The sequence below is a fragment of the Uranotaenia lowii genome, chromosome 3 (genome assembly GCF_029784155.1).
Source record: "Uranotaenia lowii strain MFRU-FL chromosome 3, ASM2978415v1, whole genome shotgun sequence".
Lineage (NCBI taxonomy): Eukaryota > Metazoa > Arthropoda > Insecta > Diptera > Culicidae > Uranotaenia > Uranotaenia lowii.
The window spans coordinates 53,614,798-53,642,040 of NC_073693.1; the positions used below are offsets into that span (position 1 = coordinate 53,614,798).

Consider the following 27,243-nt stretch of genomic DNA (forward strand, 5'->3'; position numbering starts at 1 on the left):
GCCATTTGCCCAGTGTCACGTTAGTGCTTTACGTTTCGGGAAAATAAAGTGGGAGTTCTCTTAACCGATCTAAAGTGTTTCCTTGACTCCGCGATTCCTTTTACGAGTGCCGACCCTGAGGCTAGAGGGGGGTTCTTGCTCCGCTGAGCAGTAGGCTAGCCCGTTGGTTACACTCTGGCGCCCAACTTAAATTTATCCGTAACTTTTTGTCGTGCAAGGGAACGCTTTTGAGATCGGAGGATTTTATGCCTTGGAAGTCTCTGGGAAAACGCCCGAAGACCTTTTCAGACAATTTGGGCAAAAGTATTAAAAAACGCTAACAAGGGCGAGTGGACGAATCAATTTTGTTTTATAGGGGTCTTGGTTAGTGTGCAAAAGTTGAATCCTGCCAAAATTCAAAGATTCAACATAAATGGTTGATTATTAATTTACTTTTAGTTTGTAAATATGAATATTAAATTTTAAGCTGGTAAAACTAGTTGCAAATTAATGAAATATTCAATGGCATAATTTTTGGATTGGTTGTATGGGAGTGTCTGATCGGATACCGTTAGCGAAAACGAAACAAATTATAATTTTTTATTCTTTTCAAATGGCCTAAAGTGAATTAAATTCACATCTAGATATTGCGTGAATCAGGGCGTGTCTAAAAAAGTTTTTATTATCTTCAATCAGAAATTCTTCTCACAATTTGTGCGTGTATTTAATTAGTTTTCATGATAAATCATTTTAATAAGAATTCCTGTGATATATTTATTAATTGTGCCCGTTACTAGATTGATTCACGTCTTACATTTTAATTCGTATTATTCGTTCGTGCTTATTTATTTGCTTACTCATTTGTTTATTTATTGGTGCTAAATTAAAATAATTTTAACTTAATTTTAAAATATCGGTGGATTAATAATTGCTAGTTTTCTCTATAAACTTCTATAAAAAAAAAAGAGAAAAAAAACTTACGATTGAAATTTGGATTCATTATTGATTTATTCATTCAGCCGTGCCTCTTTTCCTCATGAGCACCACACAAGGATCCGACATGGATATGTCCCACCTTCTTCTCCTCTACCATAGCATGAATTGTGCGCACCTCACGGTAGACGAACTGGAGTATGAACTCCGGATCCGCGGGATCACCCAGATGGAAAAGCGTCCAATGAATGAACGCAACCTTCGCTCGCACCTGAAAGCAGAAAAAGAAAAACCATTGAGTAATTACACTTTAGTTTATGAGACGATGGAGGAAGAGTTAGGAGTTTGCGAAGAAAAGGTTTCAATAATTAAAAATCATTTAGAAAATCGTGGAAGGAAGAATGCACCTCAACAACTTTTTAAAACTAGGCTTATTCACATGATCTTCCGTTTAGAAAGATTGAGGAACATTACAAACAACGATGAACATGTGAACGGCCTGGCTGAAATAGCTTCGGAAGTTTTAAAGTTGCTGAGTGTGTACTTCTCCCTTACCTCACCTCTTCCAGAAATTAGGCGCGCAGAATTAGAAATTGTAAATTCTAGTCTGAGTCAACTACGAGCTAATGAGTTGAGTGCAAGGTCAAACCAAAATGAAAACCCGGAAATGGTCAATGGACAACACACTGTTTTGGAATCTAACACTACACAACAGCAAGCCACAAGAATAGCTTGTGCTAACGGTCCTTCGAATAGCAATTCAAATTACGCCTTCGAGGCAATTATCGAGGAGAACCGTAATCTAGCAAAAGTTGTTAGTCAGTTGCTCGAACGGATCCAAGTGCTAGAGGCTAATCAGTCTCAACGTAGTGACACTCACTACAAAACGGTACAAAATACGGTGGTATTAGAAGAACCTGCCGCTCCGACCATCGAAAAGATTCGTCACACACCAGAAGACTTTCTTGATTGGTTGAAACAAAAAAATAGCTCGATCCAAAACTCAATAAGCAGCATTAGAGAAGAACCCATAAGAAAAGAACCTGTAAATTTACCTGAAATAAAAGAAAACAATGAAAATAATAGTTCAAACCTAAGGACCAAACGACTTCCGGTCTATAAATGGAATTTGAGCTATGATGGGACAGATAATGGACGTCGACTGAACGAATTTTTAAAAGACGTAGAATTCACTGCTCGTTCAGAGGGATGTTCGAAAAGCGAACTTTTCCAAAATGCACATTATCTGTTCACCAATAAAGCGCGATCCTGGCTGTTGGAAGCAAATTTCTCGGGCGAACTCGGTACATGGGACAATTTAGTGGCAAAGCTGAAGGCGGAATTTGTCCCATACGATGCCGATTTTGCCTTCGAGAGACAAGCTAACAACAGAAAACAGGGTCAGCGAGAAAAATTCCATGACTTCTATTTAGACATGGTACGAATATTTCGGGGAATGTCTAATCCTTGGAGCGAACAGCGAAAGTTCGATTGTCTATTTCGTAATGCGCGAGAAGACATTCAAACTGCGATGCTCGCTGCCAATGTGGACAACATTCCCCATATGAAGGAATTTGGAAAAAAATTTGATGCCATAAACTGGCAGAAATACAAAGTACGGGACTATAGAGTGGAAGAACTAGAAAATGAAAATGAAACTGGAAATTTTAGACAAAATTATCAGAACACGAACAAGAATCAGAATCGATATGCAAATAATAATAGAAATCAGAACTACAACAGGAATTTTAGAATGGAAAGAGAAACTCAGAATCGGAATAGAACAGAACAATGGAAAAATAAATCGAACAATATGGAATATCAGAATAATCAAAATAAAGAAGAAATGGGGAATTATAAAAATCGCAATGTTTTGCAAAATAATGCAGAACCCGTGGCAGGACCTAGCGGACTGAATGCAATTCGACGTGTGGTTAATGCGTACATTCCGCTGAAGCGTAATGTCTGTTTTAATTGTCACGTCGAAGGACATTCTTTCGAGACCTGTCGCGAGAAACTGATATTATTTTGCAAAACTTGTGGATTTCCAGGATTTGCTACTCAAGAGTGTCCTTACTGCCTAGAAAAAAACGGAAGAAAGACTGCTCAATGAGGCGAGTCAGTCTGCAGGAAAAGTCCTCAAGACCTCATGAACCGGAAACATCACGAATTTTACATAATCTCGGCTATTCGCGAGTGAGTGGAGGAGGAGCCGAAGGTGAAGAGATCGCCACTGTTCTCATCACCTTAAGCAATGACTCCAGGCCATTTGCGAAAATCGAGATTATGGGAATTTCGATAATCGGTCTTCTAGACAGTGGTGCAGCAAGGACCATCTTGGGGGTAGGAGGTAGCAAATTAATTAATACTTTGAAATTGAAATTGAAACCAAGTAATTTACATTTAAAAACCGCGTCGGGACAAAATTTAAAAGTGTTAGGTGAATGTGAAATCCCTATTACATTTAACAATAAGACCAAAATCTTACCAGTTGCTTTAGCACCGGATCTCAACCGAAAATGCATTTTGGGCATCGACTTTTGGCAGAAATTCGATATTTGGCCGACTGTAGGGTGTACCATCGATGTCGTTGACGACCAGGATTCGGAAACGCTAAAAAATAAAGAAGAAATTAATGAAGAACAGAAAAAAGAATTAGAAATGGTGAAAAATATGTTTTTAGCAGCAGGCACAGGACCTTTAGGAAAAACGCATTTGCTGAAACATCGAATCGAAATAAAGGACGAGTTCAAAAACGCAAACCCGATTCGTAAGAATCCATATCCCTGGAGCCCCGAAATCCAAAAAAAAATCTACTTGGCAGTAGACAAGATGCTCGAAGATGGGGTAATAGAACCATCAACATCGGAATGGGCCCTTCCAGTAGTTCCGGTCAAAAAGAGAAACTCGGAAGAGGTCAGACTCTGCATCGACGCTCGATCGCTGAATGAACGGACAAAGCGCGATGCGTATCCGTTACCCCATCAAAATCGAATACTGAGTCATCTTGGCCAATTCCGTTACTTATCGACAATAGACCTGACTCAAGCCTTCCTTCAGATTCCTTTGGAAATGAGCAGTCGGAAGTATACGGCATTTTCAATACCAGGGCGTGGCTTATTTCAATTTTCGTCACTTCCCTTCGGCCTCGTCAATAGCCCCAGCACGTTGAGTAAAGTCATGGATATGGTTCTCGGATATGGTGCACTCGAACCCTTTATTTTTGTCTACTTAGACGATATTGTGGTCGTGAGCAACACATTCGAGGAGCATATTCAGAGACTTACCGACCTGGCGCAAAGGTTGAGAGCAGCAAATCTGAGTATCAACTTAGCCAAATCCAATTTCTGCTGCAGCGAACTACCTTACTTAGGTTACATTCTCTCCCGGGAAGGTCTGCGACCTAACCCGGATCGCGTTCAGGCGATCCTGGGCTTTGAGGTCCCAAAATCGGTGAGATCACTGCGTCGATTCCTCGGGATGGTGAACTACTACCGTAGGTTCATCGACAAATTCAGTGAGCTCACTGGACCTCTTAAGGATTTGCTTAAAAACAAACCGAAAAGAGTCCAGTGGAGCAATGCAGCAGAAATTTCGTTTCAGGCCATTAAGGAGAGGCTCATCACAGCTCCCGTGATGGCCAATCCAGATTTTGCTCTCCCTTTCAGCGTCCAGACTGATGCTAGTGACGTGGCCGTAGCAGGAATCTTGACGCAAATCCAGAATGGCGAGGAAAGAGTCATAGCCTACCATTCGGAAAAATTAAAAGGGGCAGAACTCAATTACCACGCAGCGGAGAAGGAAGGCTTAGCCGCCCTCCGCTGCATTGAAAAGTTTCGTGGGTATATTGAAGGGACTCGGTTCACCCTGGTTACCGATTCCTCTGCGCTGACATTTATTATGAAAGCGAAGTGGAAATCGTCGTCAAGGCTCAGTAGATGGAGCATAATACTGCAGCAATACGACATGGATATTAAGCATCGGAAAGGCAAGGACAACGTCGTTCCCGATGCTCTTTCCAGGTCTGTAGAAACTGTAAGTGTGGAAGAGGATTCATGGTACGCGAATCTGTACAAGGTTGTTGAGGCTGAACCGGAGAAATACATGGATTTTAAAATCGATTCAGCAAGGTTGTACAAATTCGTCTCCGCTCGGTCGGATGTCCTAGACTACCGATTTGAGTGGAAAGAATGTGTGCCTAAATCCTCTCGCCACCGTATTATGCACCAAGAGCATGACGACAATTTCCACATCGGGTTCGATAAATGTTTAGAAAAAATAAAGCGCACTTTCTATTGGCCAAGGATGAATGCTGATATTAAAAAGTACATTGGGAATTGCACCGCTTGTAAACAAAACAAACACTCGACCCTATCGACTTCGCCGGAAATGGGAAAGCAGCGCGTTGCCACTATGCCCTTTCAGATTATTTGCATGGACTTTATTCAGTCACTTCCCCGGAGCAAGCATGGAAATGCCCATTTATTAGTGGTCATGGACCTTTTTTCTAAATATTCCATGCTTGTGCCGGTTAAGAAGATTTCCAGTAATGGTCTGTGCAAAATTCTGGAAGAGCAGTGGTTCCGCAAGTTTTCTGTGCCGCAATATGTCATTTCCGATAACGCGAGCTCATTCCTCTCCAAGGAGTTCCAGGAATTGCTCAGCCGATATGAGGTCCAGCACTGGGCCAATGCCCGCCACAGAAGCCAAGCTAATCCAGCAGAGCGTTTAAATCGGACCATAAATTCCATGATCCGATCATACGTTCGACTAGATCAACGTTTGTGGGATTCTAGGATCACAGAGGTAGAATTTGTCCTCAACAACACGGTACATGGAACAACAAAATTTTCTCCTCATCGGATCGTTTTCGGGTTTGAAATGATGTCTCGTGGTGCAGATTACCGCTTAACAAAAACAGAGGACCTAAACGAAGCTGAGCACGTCGAAAAGTTCAACAGAATCAGCAAACGGATCTACGATATGGTGTCGGAAAATTTGAAAAAAGCATATGAAACAACAAAAAAACGATACGATTTACGACATCAGAGGTATTCACCCTCGTTTAAGGTAGGGCAACTGGTTTACAAGCGTGCTTTTCGCCAATCGGTAGCAAGCCAAGCTTACAATGCTAAGCTCGGACCTCAATACGTGCCATGCATAATTGCTAGCAAAAAAGGTTCCAGTTCTTATGCCGTTACAGATCTGAACGGCAAATCTTTGGGAGTTTTCTCTGCTGCAGACTTGAAAGCCTAATTTCTGTTCGCATTACTTCTTAATCGCTCAACTCCGAGTCACGAAACCGATTGGAAAAAAAAAGAAAGGAAAAATTACAAAAGTGGCGTAAGGACATTTCAGGTAACGGTTCGAAAATAACCTTCTGAACCGCGCATCAAAGTCCTACACGAAAACCCACAATAATTCGAGCGACTCGGATGAGAAAGAAGCAGATCGTTTAATGATCGCACTTTCAAAAGGAAAAAAAAACCGCATAACATGAAAACTCACGTCAATAATCCATCGCTCTAAAGTGTAAAAATAATGGAATCCCAAAATTAATTTATTAAAAAAAATATTCTTGAAGCATGATCAGCAGCTGCCGAAAAAAAAAAAGGTGAAAGCATTTGGCAGTCAAAAGAAAAGGTGTTTACTTGATGTTAGTTAGGCTGAGGTTGTTTCAATTATTTTAATTGTGGTTTTTGAAAAATTTATTCATTTTAAAATTTCATTAATTATTTAAACTTTCTTAAAAAAAAAAAAAAAATAAACCTAACAAAAAAAAACAAAATGATAAATTTTGTCTAAATCCAAATTGGAAATAAATGAGCCACCCTAGTGCTAACAAATTCTGATGCAACATATTCTGATTGCAACTTGCATGCAAGTCACAAGAAGATAGTAATACTAATCCACCGGATTAATCCCGACACTGAATCTAGCAAATTCCTGAAGAAATAATACCGATTACAGTTTTCAACAGCACAGGCTGTGCAAAATAAAACTATTATTCACCGATTTTAAAAAAAATGCACCAATTGCACAATAAGGAAAAAAAAGCACTCACCTGATTTCATAATTGCTGCACATACTTCAAATCCCGCGATGACTGCCGGAAAGGATTCTCGGGGAAAGCTTCTTGAGGGTGGAATTTGGCCAGTTCTGCCCATCGTCCTCCAGCAACCAACCTGTTTCCCATGCGCGCAGGATCCAAACACTTCACCGACAGTCGAGCAGCACATTCTTTTCCGCTTCTAGCTTCCGTTCGTCTCGTCATAGTAATCCGTTTTGTTTTCCACACGCTCGATTTGTTATAACCATTTATGGTTCTTAAATAACCATTTTATGATATTTACTTCAAATTCGCCAATATGGTTATTTTTCAATAATTTTTCCTGAAAGAATTTTAACCATTTTGGTAGTTTTTGAGTATAAACCAGAAAATGGTTGAATAATTTGATGTTCTCTATATCGCCATTTTGAAAACGGTTCAAATTGCAGCCGGACGCCCATAAAGCAATTTGATTTCTACCGCGGAACAGCATCCAGTTTCCCGAAAAATCGGTTCTGGGAATCGTGGAAACTTCGGATTTGTAGGAGATGGAGAAAGGTAAGTGACTTATTCCAATTATTTGTCGATCCCAACATCATAAACAAAAAAATTTCAGGGTACCGATTGGATGAAGCCGGTTCAATTCCGTTTGATACTCCCAACAACATTGAGAACGACGAGGCCTCGCTCACCGGTCCATCGTTTCCAGCCACAGCAAATGAAAGTACAAAAGGAATCGTTTTTCACACCATCCGGAAGGAGCTGGAACGGGCCGGTATATTTGAAAAAACATCTCCAGCCAACCGAAGATTATTCACCAGGCCCTCTTTCTCCACCCCTCACCCCGTTAAAAATAGCAGACTAGTGGCTATCCCGCAGGAGCTATTTTCTTATCAGGTTTGGTTAGCGCTCGCTGTGGAACTTTACTTCTGCTACCAGGTGATTCGGCTGCTGTTGGTGTAAAGCTGGTGGTAATTTCAATTATTCGATTGAATTTTTAAAATTTTTTTGGGAATCATAAATAAATAAGAATGCTTAATTGAAAAATTATGATTGTTATTGACAATTTTTTGAGAAATCCTCATGAATCTGAAAAAGCAGCTCATTTGAATTTCGGTTGAAGAATAACCATTTTTCAACTTCTCCTCCAGAATCCCATTCGGTTGAAAAATAACCATATTCGAACTTCTCCCCAAGAAGTCATTTTATGACTTCTCATGGAGAACTCATAAGATGACATTTCCCGGGAAAAGGTCAAAAATGGTTATTTTTTAATCGTAAATGGTTTAATAATTTCTAGCGTGCACCTTCATTTTGACAGATCCACAAATCTCTCCACAACAATCCATAAAAGGTGTGTTCAACAGAACTGAATCGAAATCAATTGAAATGGATTGACAGTTGATCAGCTGTTTTTCCAATCGACTTCAATCGATTTCTATCAGGCTGCTGAATGAACGGCCAGACACTAATACTAACGCGCTGTTTTTATTGTCATTTTCTTATTCAGCTATACTCTATGAGGTTTCAGGATTAATTTTCTTTTATAAAAGAAGCAAAATCGTAATGGTCTTAAATTTTACTTTTAATTAATTTTTCGATTCCCGATGCGTCTCCGCTAGAATTGAAAAAAAAAAACTGAGTTTATGATTCGACCCCACAAAAAAGGAAAATGAAAAAAATTACGGATAAAGTATTTTTTAATAAAGATTATTTATTTCTGGAAAATTTTGTGTCTATTTTCCGGCTGGCTATCACAAAATACTGCATCTCTGACACAGCACCGCCGACACCACATCGACCGACATCAATTTCACTGGCACAGCACCATCGACTCAGAATACCTGGCAGACTACGACTTTCACAGCAACACCGACCCAGCATGATTGGCACAGCAGCACCGACCAGCATCGACCAACACAGCACTACCGACACCGACTTAGCACGGCACAGCACCACCGACTCAGTACACGACAGAGGACACCGCACCGAATGACATCACTTTCAAACTTGAATATTAAAAAACAAAACCGAATCAGCTGTTTTTTGACAGTAAACAACTGCATTTGTGTTAGTGCGATAGAAACCGATAGAAACGAATCCTGCTCTCGAGCTTGATCGATTTCGATTGGTTTCGATCGATTCCGATTGGCTTCATTGAACGTCAATTGGATTAGTTTCGATCACAACATTGGCTGAGTGAACAACAATTTACCAATCGAAATCGATTGAAACCGATTTCAATTGGCTGTTGAACGGGCTTAAAATGTAGTACTAGATTAACACTGAGAATAATTCATCACAGTTTATTTTGGAAGGTACACCCAGAAAATAAATAATTTGATTTTAAATAAATTAAATTTATTGATTTCTGTTATTTATTTGTCGGTGTCAAATTCATTACAATTGCAATGTTTATCCTTTGTGGTGATTTAAATATGTCATTGTTTAATTGATTATATATGCATGTCTTATTATATTTAAAATAAATTTTATTTATTATTTATTCTAGTTTTAAATTAAAGATGCCCCTTTTATTTTGATTCTCACGAATCTTGGGTAATAAGTAGCTGAAATGGGATCGCTGGAGACCGGAGTCTAACGACGTTGATGGTCAGTAACAGGCCGAGGCCTTCAAACAGCGTGGAGTTGACTAAGTCAATGATGATACCCTATGACCCCGACCCATGTATATGCTACGAACTGGGTTCCTACTTTAGCACGCTTTCCGGCACCTTGTGTAAAACAAGAAAGATTCGAAAATGAGCTTGTTGTTAAAAAAAATCAATACTTTGTCAATTGCGTCTGTCAAGTGTCTGGTTCAGAGGTACACATAGAATCAAAGACTCGAAAGTGTTGTAATTTTGAAAAAAATATTAGCTTGCTATTATTTTTTTCACCCGAGCCGGGGGAGAGTGTAACCAGTGCGTTAGTTTACCGTTTAGTGTAGTGAGAATCATAGTTTAAATTGCGAAAAACACCATCAAGATTCAAGGAGGTGCTTTGGGGAGGAACGGAGAATGACCACTCCAAGATACCGAACGCGTAGAGGCGGCGTGATCAGGTCAACAGAGCGCTAGTCGACACCAGGTGGAGCTGAAGGACGCATTATGGTAACGATAACGCTAACGCATCGAAGCGTAACAGGACATGATGGGAGGAATTACTGGACGGACCTCAAATGTCTATGACCGGAGTACGGGGTCAATAGCCTTGCTAAGAAATAGGCTCATTTGGATCCGTAAGCTCGAGACGTCGACTTCACCATACCACACAACCGCACAAAGCCAGTAGGCAACCCAGCAGGTTATCTGGGACACACCTTTTAACCAGGTAACCGCCATTTTGAACCCCGTACCCGGCGTCCGACTAATCCATTTCCGTATCCCATCATGTGCCTTAGGACCCCGTAATTTTTGGCTGAACAACAACATCAGCTCCACCGGTCGATTCACCGAAGGTTTACCCTTGAGGTCGCCATCCAGGGAACCGCCAATCCGCTCCACCCAAACTGTGCGTGTCGTGAACTACCAGCCGATACCCAGCGTGCTTCGTCCGTCGTCGCTACAACCCACCAAGAGATCCTTGGATCCCTGTCACCAACCGCCGGCAAGACGCGAGAAGGTAATCGAGCCGACGCCAACCCACCACACCGCCACGGCACCATTGCCACCACCGCAACACGAGGTAGGCCAGTTTGATCTTTGGGGAAATCCTCATACCGGGAGGGAAGTGAATCACCACAAAGCCATTTGCCCAGTGTCACGTTAGTGCTTTACGTTTCGGGAAAATAAAGTGGGAGTTCTCTTAACCGATCTAAAGTGTTTCCTTGACTCCGCGATTCCTTTTACGAGTGCCGACCCTGAGGCTAGAGGGGGGTTCTTGCTCCACTGAGCAGTAGGTTAGCCCGTGGTTACACCCCCCCTTAAGAATTTCACAAAGCTCATACCTAGGCACCACAACGATCAGAAAATAGAACCACATTTGTTCATCCGAAGCTGAACCATTCTTTCTTTAACGCGGCAATGTCTATTAAAACATATTTATTCTCATTTCATCATGCTTTTTCTCAAAAAAGAAAACAACAACTCATTTCATCAGCATCGGACCACTTGCATAATGCTTTTTACATTTATAAATTTCAGATCAAGGAGCAATTGTTACCGTTATATTTTGAACTTGATTAGTAGGAATTGTCATGAACAAAAGGAAACATGTGGGAACTAGCCGAAAGAAAATGTCATGCCAGAATTTAACTTGTTTTTTTTTTCTAACCGGGGTCGTTCGTATGGGCGTGTTCGATGCACACTGAGAAAATCCTTCACAAATAAAGTGGCGCCATCTGGTCTTGGGAAAGCGAAGCAGTCCAGTCAATTTCCATCGTTTTTCCACTGGGGGCATGCTGTCAGACCAAAGGCGTTAGCAGCAGTGGGCTGCTAGGAAAACAAAAAAGATGGATTTCCGCTCTTTTCATCAGGCCCAGTATAAAAGGCCCTTCAGGAAGAAACGTGGTCTTTTTTCCGACAGTGGCGGCCAAGAAGTAAACACCAACAAACCGACCCAGCAGAGCAGTGTGGTTGGCGAAAAATTTAAATGTTGTATTTTTGTGAATATTCTGTAGTCCAAATAGTTGTAAAAGTTATGAATAAGTAGAAAGTAGTTTAAATAAATTAATATAGTGCAGAAATAGAAGTGGCTAAAACAAAATTAGAACGAATAAACTTACTGGTGCTGAAAAGAAAATACTTACCGGCTTACTTACCTGCGAGACTGGATGACGAACCTGGAAAGAAATTAAGCGAGGAGGAAAACCAACAACGAAACGAAAGGTACTTCCGATCATGGTCCTTCGAACCGGATGCCCGTCGAACTCCGAGCGTCCGAAACTACTCTACATTCTGGAAGATAACCTTTTCATCTCGACGTTGGTGGAGTGAGCTGCAATCGAAATTTACAATTATACAAGGCATTGAAATTGCCTCAAGAAGGTAATTAATATTCCAACCAACTCTATTTTGGTACGTTTTGTGCTCCGCTGGGAATTTATATTGCAGATTAACGCACGTGCATAATGGCATCGGAACGGCGCATTAAGTCGCTAAAAATGCGACTTCGTAGTATAGAGACGTCGTTTAACCTGATCAAAGTCTTCGTTGAAAACTTCGACGAAGAAACGCAGTCGATGGAAGTTCCCGTTCGGCTGGAGAACCTGGCCGTGTTGTGGATGGACTTCGGCAAAACGCAAGCCGAACTCGAAGCCGCTGATGTTGACGACAATGAGGTGATGGAACATCAGCTAAAGCAGCGGGCCCAGTTCGAGACGGACTACTACCGGGTGAAGGGTTTCTTGCTGTCCGTGAATAAAAGTACATCGCCTCAGAGCTCCCACTCTTGTCACTCCAGTGCGCATTTCCCTACTTCTTCGCAAATTCGGCTCCCAGATGTGAAACTTCCCGTTTTTACTGGCGCTCTCGAAAATTGGTTGAATTTTCATGATCTTTTCATTTCATTGGTGCATTCGTCGACTGAGTTGTCCAATATCCAGAAATTTTACTATTTACGCTCGTCATTAGCGGGGGATGCGTTGAAGCTGGTACAAACAATTGCGATTAGTATGTATGTATGTATGTAGATAATCCACCATGGGTGCACGGATTCACCGCAGTTTCGCCAACGTATGCGTTAATTTGCATCCTTTAGATTTTTAGTTCGGCCAATCTTCAATGCAAATTATCACATACCCGACACCATGGCTTCGTGTGAACTGACATGAAATGACAATGTTTCGTGTATGTGTATGTCTTACTTGTAGAACGCGCAAACTGTTTCGCAGCCGTATAAAATTCATAACATATTTAGAGTTAAGAATCTACGACAGGTATTCCGCATCCGTGTAGATACCTGCCCAGCTGGCAACATTTTGCACGTTCTTATATAATATATTCAATCAATGACATATTTGTATGGTAAAATAATCTTACCATTTTACCTGTCTTACCTCTAGACACTCTCAGCTTACCTGTAGCTGGGACCCACCTTGTTTAATTTCATAACCTGTTCACTTTCCGTCCGATCTAAAACAAACAAACAATTTTTATATTACTACAAATCATCATCCCTCTATTCAATAAAACCAAAAAATGTTAATAAATTACTGACTTTTAATTTTAATGCGTGTTTCTGTATGTGTGTGTTTTATACTTGGTAAGAAATCGATAGATTGTTTTCAAATTTTCAAGTTTGCGGTCCTAGTAATGTATGAAATGAAATCAATAACGGCACCAACAGTGATGGTCCTCATTCTTCCACCTTCGAAACTATTTTTATATTTATTTATTTATTTTTTTTTTCTTACCTTGTTTCACCTACCTGACCCAACTTTCTCTCTCACTTGCCTCGGGGATAGTTTCAGGGTTTTTTTTTTTTTTTTTTTTTTAAACGTTTTATGATATGTGTGTGTGTGTGTGTGTGTGTGTGTGTGTGTGTGTGTGTGTGTGTGTGTTTTTATGATTGAGTTAGAGGATTTTTATGAGAAGATACATTTAAGGAAAAAACTAATTCTAAAGAAATTAAGATGTGGTAAAGGAATACCTTCTATCTAGTAAGTTGGGAGTGAATGGTACTGCGAAAGATTAGCATAGAAAGTGACAGTTGTTTTTAGTGTTGATTATTAGATGTTTGTGTGTTTAGGTTATGATTTGAAACTGTAAAAATAAAAACTAAAAATAAACTGTAAAAATAAGAAAGGTTAGTAACTATGATATGCAAGAACAGACTTATTCTAAAATTCAGTCACCTAGGTCTGCTGTCTTTTCGCCCACCTCATCTTCAGTCGCTTGTGTTTTCCCCTTTCCATTTCCCAACCTTCCATGACTAATATTTTCCTTATGAGTTTTATCAAGGTTCACGCATTAACTATATTATTAAACAAATAAAAATAAAACATCTTTTTTTTTTATTAATTTCTCTATTTTGAGTTTCATTTCTAAATACTTTTTATTTTATTCTATACAGGCTTCATCGAGTTAACGATTGAGTACTTTCATATATTAAAGTTCTTCTTCTCCATCTGATATTTCACTTCCGCTTCTACTGAAGATCTCCTCAACTTTTTTCTTAAGTTTTGCTCTATCCTTTACTAGATTTGACCAGTCAACTTCTGTCATATCTGGGTATTTTGTTAAATCCTGTTCTAGTGAGCTTCTCCATGTGTAACTTGGCCGCCCTCTTTTTTTGCTAGGAAGTTTGTATTTGAACGCTAGCTTAAGTGGATGGTTTGGCTCTCTCCTTTTTATGTGACCAAAATAATTAATTCTATTTATCCTCACTCTCCTATTCACCGTTTTTCCTCCGAGTACCTTTCTAATGTTAAGTACCTTGTTCTTTGTGTCCCTACAAGTTTCCCAAATTTCTTTGACTATCATCTTCTCATATCGCGAAATCTGATTCCTACTTCTCTTGGTCAATGTAGCTACTTTGGTACCATAAAGAAGACTTGGTTGTAGAACTGTTTTGTATATTAGCAAACCTATTTCCCAAGATGGATTGAATTTTTTACAAAATTGTACCACGGACTTTGCTGCTTTAAGTGTATTTGTGCATCTTTTTTTTGTAGTTGCTGGCCTATCTAGTGTATCCGTTAGTGTTATACCTAAGTACTTGATATTTTCACTCACTTTAAACTCTTTTCCATTCAATATTATGTTGTTCTTTCGTGTTTCTTTCCTAATAGGAGTTCTTATCATCACTTGACTTTTTCTATTGTTTATGGTTAGGCCTACTACTTCTAATTGTTTTTCTAGTTCTTTAATAATTTTTTCTAAGTCTTTCCTGTTATCTGTGATGACTAGCAAATCATCTGCATATGCTAAAATCATAGGTATTCCTATTTGTCCGATCTTCAACAATTTAAGTCCAGTAACGTTTCTTGCTAGCCTTTTCATTACATGGTCCATCACCAAGTTAAAAATGTAGGGTGATAGTGGACATCCTTGTTTTACTCCTGAAGCTCGCACCCCCTCCTCTGTCGTCTGTCCCTGCCATTTTATCCTGATCCTATCTGTTTTAATGCAAAGCAATACTCTATCTATTAGAAGGCTTGGTACGTGTAACTCTTCAAAAATTTCCTTTAGTTTGTTTAGCCTTATGTGATCGAAGGCTTTTTGAATGTCGATACTAGCTACATACATAGGTCTTCCCGCATTCCAACTTTCTTCTAGGATTCTCCTTGCTATGAAAATATTATCATCTGTGGATCTGTCCTCAGTGAAACCTGCCTGATATAATCCTGGCTTGCCAGCAAATGTAATCAATTTGTCCCTTATCCATCTAGCATATGGTTTGTAGATTACGTTACATAAGCTTATAAGTCTATAGTCGTCCACTTTTACAGGTCTTGTTACCTTCGGAATCGGAATCTGTATCGATTTTTCAAATTCTTCTGGGAATATATTTTCTATCCATATTTGCTGCCATAGCCTTACTACCTCGTTCCATGTTTCTTCGTCTGCATATTTTATATATTCTACTCTTATTCCGTCTGGTCCAGCTGATTTTCCATTACCGGATTTCTGAACAATGCTTCGCATCTCCTCTTCTCTTGGTGGTTCTAGTAGAGGACACGTATCATGACTTTCACAAAACTTGACTTCCTCTACCAGTTCCAAATTAATAAGTTTACTCCATTCCGCCTTCGGAATATATGGAGAGCTCTTCCTATTAGCACAAAATTTTTTCAGAAATTTATATGATTTTTGTATTCTTACTGCTGTATTATAGTCGTTCAAATTCTTGTAAAAATCTTTTATTATTTTTTCTTCGTGTTCCTTATTTGCTATTTGCAATTCTTCCTTTCTATTTTTTATCAGCCGTTTGAATGATTCCACATTTGGTCTTTTATTACTCTTTTTTATGGCATCTTTAACTCTCATCAACGCTCTCTTTCTTTTCGGTGTCAAAGGTTGTTTATTAGTTTTAAGAGCTTTTGCTGCGGCTTTTCTCATATATTCACTAATTCTTTCATATTTCATTCCAATGTTCTCATTTTCAGAAGTTTTGCTGTTCTTTTTCATGTTTTTCAAATTGTCTTGGTATTTTTTTGTGATTACTTCATATTTCAGCGCTGACGCCTCCATTTCTTTTTGTTTTTTCTTGTCTATTCCTCCTAATCGTTCATTTCTAAGTGATATCTCAGTAATTATTAATTTGTGGTCTGTTTTAATGGGTGTCCAATATCCTTTGATGATCCTACAATTTAATCCTTTCCTTTCTTTAAGAACATGATCAATCTGACTTTGTCTATTTCCGTTCTTCCATGTTACTTGTATATTTTTCCCTATCTTTGATGATATTAGCTGTAGATTATTTATGTGTAAGAAGCTTTTAAAATCTTCTCCATTTTCGTTATTTTCTTCAAATATCATCTGGTCTCCCACTATTTCTTTGTCCTCCTCCTGTATATGATTCAAACCTATCTGCGAATTGAAGTCCCCCTTTATTAGTAGTTTTCCTTTCCAATTTGGTTTAGCTATGTCTGTCCCTAGTTTTGCGAAGAAGTGGTATGCCTTTTTATTGGGTGCGTGTACATTTACTAGAACTAGCCTGAAGTGTCCCTTTATAAATACTTTTGCCGCATACGCGTATTTATTCAGTTCCTCAAGCTCTTTTATTTCTACCCCTCCGTTGTTTCTCAGCAAGATAGCAAGTCCTCTTATCTTATTTTGGCTTTTCTTTGATATGTGGTACAAACAATTGCGATTAGCGCCAATAATTACCCAGTTGCCTGGAACTTGCTGATAGACCACTTTCAAAATCCTGCACGTTTGAAGCAAGCCTATGTCGACTCCCTTTTCGAGTTTGCTCCGTTGAAAAAGGAATCTGCAAGTGATCTTCATTCTCTGGTGGAACGATTCGAAGCTAATGTCCGCATCTTGAAGCAGCTGGGAGAAAGAACCGAGTTTTGGGACGTGTTGCTGATTCGTATGCTCAGTATTCGCCTTGACCCCACTACACGAAGGGATTGGGAAGAATTTTCGTCGACTCATGAGGCAGCTACATTCCCAGATCTGGTCAGCTTTCTTCAGCGGAGGGTCACAGTTTTGCAGAGTGTGAGCAACGTTCAACTGGACACTTCATCGTCTTCGGCACCCAAAAAACCGGTCCATCGATCAGCAATCATCAGCAATGGAGCCACTCAATTCTCACCTCGCCAATGTTTCGCCTGCTCTGAACACCATCCACTTTATCTATGCCAGACGTTCGCCAAGATGACCATCGAAGACAAGGACAAACTAGTACGCCGTCAACAACTCTGTCGGAACTGCCTACGGAAGGGACATCAATCCAGGACTTGTCAATCGAAAAACTGCTGTCGAAAATGCCGAGGGCGCCACCATAGTCAACTATGCAGCACAGGTACCAGCCAGGGTGAATCCAGCAAGCCGAGAGCGGAGGGGAATGCGTCCAGGGATCCTGACCCTCCCAGCCAAGAAGTGTCATCGTTATCTGCAGCAGTCGGGAAACTTCCCAAGAAGGGTCACCCTAACAAGGTGCTTCTAGCAACGGCCGTGATCAAACTGACGGATGATTACGGCAATACTCACTTCGCCAGAGCGCTCCTCGACTCGGGTAGCGAATGCAGCTTCATCACCGAGTCACTTGCGCAAAAACTCAAAGTTCGTCGCACCAAAGTTCACCTCTCCATCTCCGGAATTGGCCAGTCATCCACTCAATCTCGCTCCAAGCTTCGCACCACCATTCACTCTCGAGTTACCGGATTTTCGACCATCGTAGAGCTCCTCGTACTGCCAAAACTCACTCTAAGTTTGCCATCCGCCACTTTAGACATTTCTAATTGGAACCTTCCGAAAGAAATTCAGCTCGCAGATCCTAACTTTTACCAAAGCAACCCTATCGACATCGTCCTTGGTGCAGAAATATTCTTCGATCTTTTCAAACCGCCTGGCAGAATTCCTCTTGGAGATTCACTGCCTGTTCTTGTGAATTCTGTTCTGGGATGGGTTGTTTCTGGGAAAGTTACCAACTCTACTGCTACGAGCTCCGTTATTGCCAACCTTGCAACCGTCGCAGATATTTATCGCCTCATGCAACGATTCTGGATCATCGAAGAGGCAGATTCAGCTCCCTGTATGTCGGTGGAAGAAGCAGCCTGCGAAAAGCACTTTTCGCAGAACGTTCAACGCACTCCAGAAGGTCGATACATCGTTCGATTGCCGTTCAAGGAACCTGTTTCCAGCGTAGGCGACAATCGCAGCATAGCACAACGTCGATTCCGGATGGTCGAGTCTCGCTTGCAACGGGACACTAATCTACAGGCTCAGTATCACGACTTCATGGCCGAATACGTCACCTTAGGGCACATGCAGCGAGTAGACACTTCTACTCCACCTACCCAGCAGTATTACCTTCCTCATCATGCGGTGATTCGCGAAGATAGCTCGACTACCAAGGTGCGAGTCGTCTTCGATGCTTCGTGCAAGTCAGGATCTGGCAAATCGCTGAACGACGTGCTCATGGTCGGGGCAGTCATCCAAGACGACCTTCGTTCCATCATCCTGAGAACCAGAATCAATCCCGTTTTGCTCATCGCTGACATCCAAAAAATGTACCGTCAAATCCTGGTCGACGAACGAGACACTCCTCTCCAGCGAATTCTTTGGCGAAGTTCACCGGACGAGCCTCTCAGCACGTTTGAGCTGAAAACAGTCACCTACGGCACAGCTAGTGCACCATTCCTGGCCACCAGAACCCTACAACAACTGGCAGACGACGAAAAAGCAGATTTCCCTTTGGGCGCGGCGATTCTGAAGAGAGATGTGTACGTAGACGACCTGGTTACCAGCGGAAGGACTCCTGAAGAACTGGCAGAAGTGCGGAATCAACTTGACCAATTGTGCCGACGAGGAGGTTTTGAATTCCGGAAATTTGCGTCGAATCTCGAATCCGTTCTTGATGGCATTCCTTCCGAACGACGTGCGCTTCATTCATCAGTCGAGCTCGCAGCTGATCAGACCATCAAAACTTTGGGGTTGCACTGGGAACCAGCTTCGGATCACTTCCGGTTTCAAATTCGGTTACCTGAACACTCTCGAGACGTGGTTCTCTGCAAAAGGTTGGCCCTCTCACAAATCGCTCAGCTATTCGACCCGTTGGGATTGGTAGGCCCTGTCATCGTTACTGCGAAAATGTTTATGCAGACTCTGTGGAGTCTGAACTCCGACGACGGCAAGTCATGGGGATGGGATCAACCACTACCACCATCTCTGACCACGTATTGGCAGAATTACTATGCGCAATTACCCGTCCTCGATCAGCTTCGAATCCCACGATACGTCGTGCTTCCCGAGTTTGAATCCATCCAGCTACACCTGTTTTCTGACGCTTCAGAAAACGCCTACGGGGCCTGTGCCTACTTTCGTTCAAAGAACTCATCAGGTTGTATTTCCGTCGGCCTTCTTACTGCCAAATCCAAAGTCGCTCCTTTGAAAAAACGCAGCATTCCCCGGCTTGAACTTTGCGGGGCTCTCGAGGCAGCCCAATTGTACCAAAAAATCTCCTCAACCTTCGGAAGGAAGTTCGAAACATTCTTCTGGGTCGACTCAACCACGGTGCTCGCCTGGCTGAAGGCGACTCCCTCAGTTTGGACAACTTTCGTGGCCAATCGGGTTTCAAAAATCCAGCTTGCAACAGTCGGCGCTTCCTGGAATCACGTAGCTGGTCAAGAGAACCCTGCTGACCATCTGTCTCGAGGAATTGACGCCAAAACGCTGATCTCCTGCAAACTGTGGTGGAATGGACCAAATTGGCTTCGGTCCGATGACTTTTTGCAGCTGACATCGCCATCAAGCACCTCCTTCGAGACCCATCTAGAGTTCCGCACATCCAAACCGGTCGGCCTAACAGCCTTAGCAGACAGTTCCTTCATCGACACCTTTGTTGGCCGATTCTCGAAGTAACAAACCATGCTGCGCGTCACAGCATTCTGCCTCAGGTTGTCACGCAAGTCTAGAAGCGCAGAAGCCAGAAAAAGATCCTTCCTCTCAGCGACGGAAATTCGCGATGCCGAGAATGCCCTCATACGACTTGTGCAAGCCCAAGAATTTTCCGAGCACGTAGCAGCCCTTCAAGCATCGAAGCCAGCTCCAATCAGGTCCCAACTACGATGGTTTACTCCGTTCTTGGATGCAGATCGCCTGATGCGTGTTGGAGGACGGATCGACAAATCATCATTAAACTACGACGCCAAGCACCAAATTCTTCTTCCGTACAGTCATCGGTTCTCCGCCCTGCTGGTGGAGTGCTTACACGAAAGGCATTTGCACGCAGCACCTCAATTGCTGCTTGGAATCCTTCGATTGCGGTACTGGATCACAGGGGCCAGAAAGCTGGCCAAAACGATCGTTCATCGCTGCATAATTTGCGTCCGAGCTCGCCCTAAATTGGTTGAACAATTCATGGCGGAGCTACCAAAGGAACGCGTAACTGCCGCCCGACCTTTTTCGATTTCCGGTGTCGATTATTGGGGCCCGATCCTGCTTAAACCTCCACATCGTCGAGCAGCCCCAGTCAAGGCATTTGTAGCGGTGTTCGTTTGCTTCACCACGAAGGCTGTTCATATCGAGCTCGTTTTCGATTTGACGACAGCCAAATTCATCCAAGCTCTTCGTCGTTTCGTGTCCCGCCGAGGCCCTCCATCCGACATCTACAGCGACAACGGACGAAACTTTTTGGGTGCCAGCAATGAATTGCGCAAACTTCTGCGCTCGTCCGACTACGCACAAGGAGTTCCTGCCGAATGCTCCGATTCCAACATCAGGTGGCATTTTAATCCGCCACGAGCATCTCATTTCGGCGGATTATGGGAATCCGCAATAAATTCCGCCCAAAAACATTTCCTTCGGGTCGTCCGTGATCGTCCGTTGGCCTACGACGATATGGACACATTATTGTGTCAGATTGAGTGCTGCCTCAATTCTCGCCCGATTACTCCACTGAGCGACGATCCGACTGATTTCGAGCCGCTTACTCCAGGGCATTTTTTGGTGGGTACGTCCTTGAAATCCGTCCCTGATGAAAACTACAACGACATCCCATCGAATTATCTTCGGAAGTGGCAGCAAACCCAAAAGCTGTTGCTGGACATCTGGCGTCGATGGCACCTAGAATATTTGTCATCATTAGCACAAAGATCTAAGTGGTTCAACTCACCTGTGACACTAAAGGAGAACCAGCTCGTCCTTCTCAAGGAGGATGGGATTCCACCAATTCGCTGGCCAACGGCCAGAATCTCCAAATTACATCCAGGGACTGATGGCATCACGAGAGTCGTCACGCTGCAGACCCCAAAAGGCTCTTGCACCCGTCCGGTGGCGAAAGTTTGCCTTTTGCCAATTGCGTCATCGTCGGAGGAAATTAATAAACCGCCCGCCGCTGACCAATAAGCAGCAGACAAAATTTGCTGCACCTCGACACCTGCAATCATCCATCGTTTCGGCTCAAATTATCATCACAACACTTTCATTACACATCGGCGCTGAATTTGTTTCCTGTTGCCGATTGCATCACCACCGGAGGATCAAAAAACACTACCGGCGTTGACCAATCAGCGACAGAAACAAATTGTCATCACACGGCCAAAACACAAACACTGATTTCCGGCGGCTCCAGCTTATGAAACATACAAGGCACTTTTTTCTTTTGGATCAGGTGAGTTCCTGTCCAAAGCTTTTCTATCACTCGTAAGGGTCTACCGGGTCCATTTTTGCAGAGCACTTTCCCTTCTTCGCATAAAACAGCAGCCAAGCTCCAATCAGGTTCTGAGGTCGTAATTTCTAGAAACGACGAAGTTTTCGTTTCGAGGTCCAATTTCGTCCGTGTCAGCATAATTCCTACCATGCCTGCAAGATCCACCAAGGTCCGACGTCGAATGGCCCAGGTCCAATGTTTGTAATTTCCAAGGCCTAATTTCACTTGGGCCAGGTGAGTCCCTGTCCAAGAATCCTAATTCCTCTTGAAAGCGCTACCGGGTCTTCCATTTCCAGGCAAACGCAACGACACCGACCGACGAAACGAATCGACAACCGCGACCGACGAGACGAATCAAAACAACACTTTGCGACCGACGAAACGAAAACGCGAGGAGCCGGCTCGAATGTAAACAACACCTTCACGCTGCGGAGGAAACCATCATCGGTGCCCGAGTTTTCAAACAGTTGGATGCTGTCAGAAATGGGTATTTCTGAAGGGGCCAGTATGTTCGATGCACACTGAGAAAATCCTTCACAAATAAAGTGGCGCCATCTGGTCTTGGGAAAGCGAAGCAGTCCAGTCAATTTCCATCGTTTTTCCACTGGGGGCATGCTGTAAAGGCGTTAGCAGCAGTGGGCTGCTAGGAAAACAAAAAAGATGGATTTCCGCTCTTTTCATCAGGCCCAGTATAAAATGCCCTTCAGGAAGAAACGTGGTCTTTTTTTCCGACAGTGGCGGCCAAGAAGTAAACACCAACAAACCGACCCAGCAGAGCAGTGTGATTGGCGAAAAATTTAAATGTTGTTTGTGAATATTCTGTAGTCCAAATAGTTGTAAAAGTTATGAATAAGTAGAAAGTTGTTTAAATAAATTAATATAGTGCAGAAATAGAAGTGGCTAAAACAAAATTAGAACGAATAAACTTACTGGTGCTGAAAAGAAAATACTTACCGGCTTACTTACCTGCGAGACTGGATGACGAACCTGGAAAGAAATTAAGCGAGGAGGAAAACCAACAACGAAACGAAAGGTACTTCCGATCAGGGCGTTCTCTTTGAAACACAAAAGGTTATTTACATTTCAATTTATATATATTTATATCCTTAACCTGAACTATAGTTTATAACTGACAGGCTCACGTACTCCTAACAATAAACATTAAACATTATACATTTATTTAAAAAATTCTGAACACAAAATAAAGATTTCAGATCATTGATATCCCTTAATCAGAACTAAACTTTTTTATTTTAGCAAAAAAAAAATCGCGACGACAAGAAAATGTATTCACACGCGAATACCATTCATTGTTTACCAACATAGGATCAACAGCTTTTTTATGAAGCTGTAGCTACCATATTGAGAAAGCTTATTAAAACCGGCTCCGTTGTCTTCGATTTTTTCACTTTCATATTTTCACCAATACATTTTTCTATAATAAACGGATGATTGCCGTTTTGCACGATCCGCACAGCACGACAAAAACCCAAAAATAGGTTTAAAGAGTTTCTTTTAAATTTTACTGCTAGTTATTTAAATGAATTTTTTTTTATCACTTGTAATACATCAACCGGAACAAAAGTCCCAAAACAGATGAAATAATTATATTTTAATTCGCGGAGAAACAAACAAGATAAACGCGACTTCGGAAAAAACACCCAATGTCGTTCGGAGCTAACTCTAGGCCAAAATTGTACTGAAACGTGCATTGAGCCAATGATGACAGGAGAATTGGAGTTAATAATGAAATTTTATGTTATGTATTTTAATTTTAGACAAGGGGGTTTCTAAAGGAAAATTCATACTTGCCATGGAAAATTAATGAATTAAACATATGAGTGTAGTATCTGAACTTTATATGAAATGCTTTTTATATCAATCTGGCTAAACCAATTACCTCTCAGAAGAGAGACTCACAGTTTCGAGCGAGATTGGTAGCTCGCTGTTCGGTAGAAGAATAAACCTTGACTTCTGTGATGACTGTAAACTGAACCGCTAGTCTTTATTATTTATTCCCGGAAATCTCTAGTTTTATCCTAAGTATTATAAAGTGTTAATTTAGATTTATAATCTAGTGTTCTATATACGAATTTAACAATTGGCGACGACGGGATTGAATTCCAGCAGGATTTAGTGCTTGGCAGTCGGAGGTGTTAATTTTTCGCTCGGAATTGTTCACACATACGTTTCCCCTAGTTGGGTTGATTTGTAAGTTTTCAATTCCTCGAATTTCTGGAAGTGGATTATATCCTTTTTTCCAATTTTTTTATGCATACGTGCTGGTTAAGTGTCCGAGATAATTCGGTTTTGATACGAGTTTGATTTTTTTTTTGGAAACACGTTTTTTGAAACAACAGGAGCACCGCCATTGCAAGTTGGCTTTTGTTCTTAGTGTTCAATTAAGTTCTCCATCATCCACAGTGCAAATTCTACGCCATTTTGCTCAGCCAGATTTTGGCGTGGTGAAGTTAGCCCTTCAAAGTACGTTAGTGTGATAGAGTTTTTGCTAACGGGCGCATCATCAGGTGGCTAACAATCTTTGGAGTTGCTTCGAATAAAAAGTAAAAAAAAGACCCGAAGCTGTTTGATTGTTGCTGTTGCTGTTGAATCGCTGTGGCCGGTTAAGTTGCTGTTGTTTTTGCATTGGAATTCCGGCAGCCAAGGTCTGCTTTCATTGCTGTTGGATTGTTTTGGTGTTTGCTTTTGCGTGCTGAGTTGGGTGAACGACAACTGTTAGTACAGGTATGTGGGTTGTTTTTTTTTAATATTTTTTGACGATATTTATTGATTGATTTATTTTCGCAACCTTTTAATATTTTGATCCTGTATTTTATTTTATTTTATTTTATTTTTTATACAGAGACGTTTAATATACGTTTATATTCATATTTCTTTATTTATTTTATTTTTTTTACTTTCCGCTGTGCTGTCGATTTCGTGTTACGTCTGCGTTTGCGTTTCTCAAGGATGTCTTTGGCTGCTACAATGGAGCCTTACATACCGGGTTCGATACCTTTTAAGCAATATGTAGAGCAATTACAGTGGATTTTCATCCATAATAATTATAAGGAAGATCGATATAAGTCTTCTTTCCTAGCTGTGTGTGGGCAAGCAGTCTATTCAAAAATAAAACTTATCTTTGCCGGTCAAACTATTCAAGACCTAACTTATAAACAGATAATTGATGAACTTACTAAGTGTTACGACCATACGAGCTCGGATGTGGCTCAAAGCTTCGATTTTTGGTTGCGTCGACAGCAGGAGGGAGAAAGAAATGTCGATTTCGTATTGGATGTTAAGTATATGGCGGAGCAGTGTAATTTTGGTGAAGGAAAGGAACGAAATATTCGCGACCTTTTGTTAATAGGAGTCAGGGACGACGAAATTCGTAAACGATTTTTCAATGAAGAGAATTTGACGGCAGCGAAGGCTGAGCAGATAGTGGTTAATCAGGAATTAGCCGAGGACCGAGCGAAACATATGAACAATCGTTTAGAAAACCGTGTTGGTTTGGTTGCTAGATTGGGCCGCAAAATGTCTAGATCTCCTCCTAGATCAAAATATAGATCTCGAAGTGATAGTTACAGCCGGGACCGTAGATCTTTTCGTGATCGGAGTGATAGTAGATAAGATTACAGGAAAAATAGTAAACCTCGATACGTGTGTTCTTTTTGTAACAAGTCAGGTCATACCCGGAAATTTTGTTTTCGTCTCAAGCGTAGAAGCCCACATAAGCGGCAATCGGTCGTAAATTTCGTAGACTCTCCAAAAGAATCAAGCTCTTCCGGTCTTTTCAAACGTTTAAAGAAGGATTTAGATGACAGTGAGGATGATATTTCTTGTATGATGATATCATCAACAAATCGAATTAATGAACCGTGTTACACTGCAGTTATGATAGAGAATCAAAGATTGAAAATGGAGATTGACAGTGGATCCGCGGAAAGTGTTATTTCCGAGAAATTATATAAAAATTTGTTTGGAAATCTGAATCTTAAAGAATGCAACAAACGGTTGGTAGTGATCGACGGAAAAAAACTTAAAATTCTGGGAAAGATCCAGGTTGAGGTTCAGCTGAATGGAATACAGAAGCCACTTTTTATAGTGGTCCTCTTTTGTGAAAATGATTTCATTCCACTCATGGGCAGAACATGGTTGGACGTTTTCTACGCAGGTTGGAGAAATGCTTTCACGGGATTTCCGGTTGGACATACTAATGCGATTAAAGAGGAATTAACTGTAGCAGAAATAAGAAGTAAGTTTCCTGCTGTTTTCGATAAAAATTTTTCTAAACCTATTCAGGGTTTTGTTGGTGATTTGGTCCTCAAAGATAATAATCCAATTTTTAAGAAAGCTTACGATGTTCCACTGCGATTGAGGCAAAAAGTGGTAGATTATCTAGATGAATTAGAAAGAGATGGTGTTATTGAGCCAATAGAAGCTAGTGAATGGGCATCACCGGTAGTAGTAGTTATCAAGAAGGATCAGGGAATACGCCTAGTTATTGATTGCAAGGTTTCAATCAATAAGGTAATTGTTCCGAACACATACCCGCTACCTTTACCCCAAGATCTTTTCGCTACACTTTCTGGATCAAAGGTTTTTTGTTCCTTGGACCTCGCAGGAGCTTACACTCAATTGCTGCTTTCGAAAAGGTCAAAGAAAATAATGGTAATAAACACTATTAAAGGTCTTTATGTATACAAAAGATTGCCACAAGGAGCATCGTCTAGTGCAGCGATTTTTCAAAAAGTAATTGACCAAGTGCTAAGGGGTTTAAAAAATGTGGTATGTTATCTGGATGACATTTTGGTTTCAGGAAAAAATTTTGAAGAATGCAAGAAAAACCTTTTTCTTGTTTTAGAAAGATTAGCCAAAGCTAATATAAAAGTGAATTTAAAGAAATGTAAATTTTTCGTCAGCAGTTTACCTTTCCTTGGGCATATTCTGACCGATAGAGGTCTTCTTCCATGTTCTGATAAGATTAAAACGATTAGAGAGGCAAAAGCTCCGAAAAATGTTACGGAACTTAAAGCTTTTCTTGGTTTAGTTTCTTATTACTCTAAGTTCATTCCTAATCTTTCAAGTCGTATCAATTGCTTATACAAGCTTTTAAAGAAAAATACGAAATTCATTTGGACTGAAGAGTGTGAAAAAGTTTTTAATGCTTGTAAACAGTTTCTACTCAAGCCTAGCCTTTTGGAGTATTTTGATCCAGACAAACCTGTAGTGGTGGTTACCGATGCTTGCATCTACGGGCTAGGAGGTGTTATTGCTCATGAGGTCAATGGAGAAGAACGCCCAATAAGTTTCACATCTTTCTCCCTAAATAGCGCACAAAAGAAATATCCAATTTTGCACTTAGAGGCTCTCGCAGTAGTGAGCACAGTAAAAAAATTTCACAAATTCTTGTATGGAAAAAAATTTACAATATATACAGACCACAAGCCTTTAATTGGCATTTTGGGTAAGGAAGGCAAAAATACAATGGTTGTAACTAGACTGCAAAGGTATAT

General features: G+C 41.1%; 1 protein-coding gene and 1 long non-coding RNA gene across 2 annotated transcripts in view; one reads left to right on the forward strand and one right to left on the reverse strand.

Annotated features, from left to right (window-relative positions):
* Window positions 1–27,243, forward strand: part of LOC129755677 (homeobox protein unplugged-like) — a 53,852-nt gene that overhangs the window by 12,523 nt on the left and 14,086 nt on the right. The window lies entirely within an intron of this gene.
* LOC129755678 (uncharacterized) lies at window positions 123–7,164 on the reverse strand. Its single transcript, XR_008739300.1, has 3 exons — window positions 6,977–7,164; window positions 3,401–3,525; window positions 123–1,183 (listed from the first exon to the last, which is right to left on the reverse strand). It is a non-coding gene; the product is annotated as an uncharacterized LOC129755678 (long non-coding RNA).